The sequence below is a fragment of the Falco punctatus genome (assembly GCF_963210335.1).
Source record: "Falco punctatus genome assembly, chromosome: 4".
Taxonomy (NCBI): Eukaryota; Metazoa; Chordata; class Aves; order Falconiformes; family Falconidae; genus Falco; species Falco punctatus.
This window is the reverse complement of record NC_137583.1, coordinates 586897-591506: the sequence shown is the minus strand read 5'-3', so window position 1 is coordinate 591506 and position 4610 is coordinate 586897.

Here is a 4610-nt window from a genome sequence, read left to right as displayed (position 1 = left end):
TTGCTCTATTTTCCATTCAATCTTACAACAAACGGCGCTTCAGAAGGAAGCATTCCCTTCCCCAGAGGGGAACCAAACCAGTTAGTCACAGACTTAATATTTAAGAACCTAGAGTGAAAAGGCACCGAAAAGCAAGACCTAAGGTGTGAGACCTACTTAGTAAAACCAAATGGCCAATGCCCCCCCGGGACAGGGGACTAAGAAGACTTTAGTCTCAGTATTAGCACTGTGGGGTGCAGAATGCGTGCTACAATAGAGGAATGAACACAGCACAGCTCCAGCAGCACTGCCACAGGTATAAGAAAGCACAGCCCTAACTTCATGAACTTGTACTGCCCGTGCCTGAGACAATGTGCAACAGATTGTTTGAAGAAAATTGCAGGAAATTGTATATTATCTATATGTGTCCTGTTTTTATCCCTTTATTTCACTATCCCTTGAGGAAAGACATGATGTTAACACGTAGCCAGAAAAGAACACATTTTGCCTTACCTTTGTCAAAAGGCTACCGGAAGAAAGAAGGGAAGGAAAAAGAATATATAAGCAAAATATAAGTGCCTGAAGTGTTGCTCCCACTCCTTTACCAGGCACACACAAATCCTGGGGAGAAATCAGGAGTCTCCATTAACTTCAAAGAGATGCTTTTTCAAACCTTCCGTGGAAAGGGTGACATCTTCTGTATCACCACACAGTGGCACTCTCCCCACACATTTCCTAGAGGGAACTGCACGTTTTTTTCTCCATTACCAAGATACCTATAAGCATAAATGCCACTGAGATGAGACAGGGTTTTCAGAAACCACCAGTAACTGAAAAACATGCAACTTGGAACGAGCAGAGATGGTTAAACACCTGCTTTGTCAGCACAAGTATTAGCTGATTACAAGTTGTTAGAAACAATCTGTTTTATTGCTGGTAAATCTGTTCTTTTGTTGTTCTGTTCCCCCCCCCCCCCCCCCCCTTCTCTACACACTTTACTTGCACTTCAACATTCTGGCTTCACCATTTTGAGATCTCAGGTGCTTCATGCTACTTCTACCTTCCGTAACTCTGGCAGCACCACTCTATACTCTGGCAAATCATTTATTCTCCATGGCTTCCCAAGCCCTAAGACTCCCAAGCAAATACACATCCAAACACCTCTCTGCTAGACATACCTAACGTGAAGATTTATTCAAGGTGAGAACAGCGGTGTGTTGATAGGACTGCTGCAGACAAACAGGACTAAGTAAGGGGAAGTGATGGAAAAGTAGGGATGAGCTGGAAGACAGCCATTCACACAGGCTTTCCTGGTCAGTCTTGATTTTTCTGCTTAAGTACCAAACGTTCAGGGACAAACATAAGCCTTAATCTTTATGACCTAAACATAACTTGCACAGAGACAAGGTATCAGAGCTGATGTCTGTAATGATGCACATAGAACAGTGGAAGCCTACATGGTGTGAAAAGTCCCGCTCAGCCCTCCTGACTGACCTTTGGATGGGGCTATGTCCTACTGCAGGTGGGATATCTGTCCACCCCAACACTTTCTCCAAGTTCTTTAAGCCACAGATTGATTGTTTGGGATTTGCAGATAGCAACTCAGGTGTATTTACCCTTCAGTAAGACAGACCATGGCTGAATTTGCAGGTGCTCTGAAGTACACCTTGAGCCCTGCCCCTTCCAAGCTCCACCTTCTCACTTTCCCATTTACCCAGCTCTTATGAAAGCTCTCGTGCTGTAATGACAGAAATGACAAATGTGAGTCCGTAAGTAATGGTGAAAACATGGCAATAAAGTGTGCAATACCTTCAAAGTACAGAGGGAGGAGGGGTCTCCAGAGAGAGTCCTATCAATTTCCAGCTATTTCTGATCTGTCTCCACCTTTGCAGATGCCAGTTCAGACGAGCTAGGCTAGCTGCCACTTAACCAAGCAGAAGAATCCCAGATGCCTACAGAGATCAAAAGGATTATCACACATGTATGGCATAAATACCAGCAACAGTGACTCATCTGGGTGAGGAAACTCCCTCCACAGCCAGCCCTCTATTTGGAGGCTGGGCCAGAACAGTGAATCTATCAATTACCACACAGGATTTTACCTCGGGGGACTCTGTCTTCCCTTTTCAGGAAGAAAACTCAGATAGGAGAGCAGTATTCCTCAGGAGAAACAATTACATTGCACATGACAAAAATCACCCTAAACCATAAGAGGTAAGAACATTCATGATTGTTCTGGCCAAGGTTTTCTTTGGAAAACCCTTGTTCTTGCACAGGGGAAGACAAGGGTCAGTCCCTATCCATGCTCTTGTATCTTCAGTCATGTCTCCAAGCTGACAATGCCTTCTCATTCAATGCTATATAGAAGCCATTTGGAACTTTCCCGTGTCTAGTACACTCCTTGAAGATGAAGAAAACAGAACCACGTTGTAACCAAGGTGAAAACACACCAGGGTTTTTTTTTTAATTAAAAAACCCAACCAAACAAAAGCCCCCAAACAACACTAAAAACAAAATACACCCCCACACACACACACACTCCACCCAGTCCTTTTCTGTTTAGTTCTTTATTCCTTTCTTAACATCTAGAATTTGATTTGTCTTTCTGCTAAGCTTGACCTGATGCTTTCATGGAGCTATCTAACATAACCCCAAGATCTCGCTTCCAAGCTGTGTGGTCAGCTCACAGCCCATGATTTTGTATGCACAACAAGCACTGTTTTTCTCTGCATGCCTCATTTCACATTTATTTACATGAAACTCCATCCACCATTTTACTGGCCAGCCACTCAGTCTCCTAGGTTTTTCAACAATACTTCACCGTTGACCATAGTCTTGGCTGTCTTGAATAACTTCATTCTATCAGCAAAGTTTGGAGTTTCATTCACTGTTCTCTCTGATTTCCATGGTCATTCCTGAATACGTTCAACACTACAGATCCCCGCACCGACCTGTGGAACTCCCCCAGCAACATCTTTCCACCGGGATAACTTTCCTTCCATTTCCTCCTACCTTATTTCCTGTCTCTTTGCCAATTATTTACACATCTCAGGACCTTCTCTCCTAGGCAATGCCTGCTCAGGTTCCCAATAAGGTATTTTGTAGAAGAACTTTGCCAAGAGTCTTCTAGAAATCTAGAATCGGCTGTTTCACTCGTATCTACATACTTTTCAAAGAACTCCAAAAGACTTACAGAAATCACACTGACTTCTCCAAAACTGCTTGTGTTTATCTCATTGTCAAATATAATTCTTTCTGTTACAGCTTTTACTAGTTTATGTAGTACAGATGTCAGACTTACAAGCCTTTCATTTCCTGGATCCTCCCACAACCTTTTTTTAAAGATTGATGCTATATTTACCCACCCTCCATGCTTCAGGTGCCAAGAAATTTTTAAGAGAAATGTTACACACTGCCTTTGGCAATACAGCTATTTCATCCTTGAGTTCCTCAGACCTCAGGTGAAACCTTCAAGTCCTGGCAATTTGTTAGTGTTCAAAGCTGCTCAAATATTGGATTCTGGATCCAAACCACAAATCTGTTTCACCAACATTTTATGTTCTGTAACAGAATGGGGGAGCAAGAAGGTGCTATCAACACCCTCACTAAGCAGCAAGGTGAAAGCTCAGAATGAAAGGAGGTCTAGTGAGAGCTGGGTATAAAGCCCCATACAAATCCTCCTACACAAACCCCTCTCACATACCCTGTGTGGGAGGGTGGACCTCACTACAGACATATCAGTGATCACTGTACTCAAGAAGTAACAGTGAAGCTAAATGACATTTCCCCAGCCAATCCATAGCAAGGCCTCATGCTCCCACAGAGCAGAGCAGTCACAGGCACAAAAGGGATATGTTTTCAAGTAGTTTAATTGTTCCTCCATTTGGCCAAATGAAGCATTTTACTGAGCAGGAGGTTATCTTGGAACAGATGCATATCACTCAGGTTAACCCTTCTAGTCAGACAGCAGAGCCCCGGTGCGGCCCTTGCCAGCCTCCACACTGAGGTGCTAAACAAACAGGCAAAGGGTGCACATTTGGAAAAGAAAAGGAAGATGACAGAGGTTGTATCTATGAAGCCTTCAAGATATGAAGGGTTGAAAGAAGAGGTGTCACTTCGCTACAGCAATGCAGATGGGAAGACTACTACTTGCATACCAGGATGGCTGGGGCAGAAGCTGTGATGACAGACAGAGAGCTCCACTTGCCTTCCCTACGCCTCCAGTGCCCCCAGATACAGCCATGAGCAGTACCCCTAGCACCATAGTCAAATGGTACGAAGACAGCTAGTTACCTGCAAGCAGACATTTCATAAATGGGATGTGAAAGAAGGTTAAGAAAATAAATACACTCACTACACTAAGCTCCACTCCTGTTACTGGGATTTCCTGCTGGTAGACCAACAACAACATGGAGCTGCCAGAGGTCTGAGTCCTTGTTTTGCAGTCCGAGAGCTCCAGGATGAGACTCCTGGGTTGCAGTGAACAAGCAGCAGGGGAAGGGTGCACACCAACTGCAAGGCATCGGCAAAGGGATGCACAACAGGCATTAACTCACACCTCAAAATAGGTGTTGCTTTTTGGTTGTACTCATGAGCGTTGCAAATTTGGATGCCAAAAGATGGCTGCGATT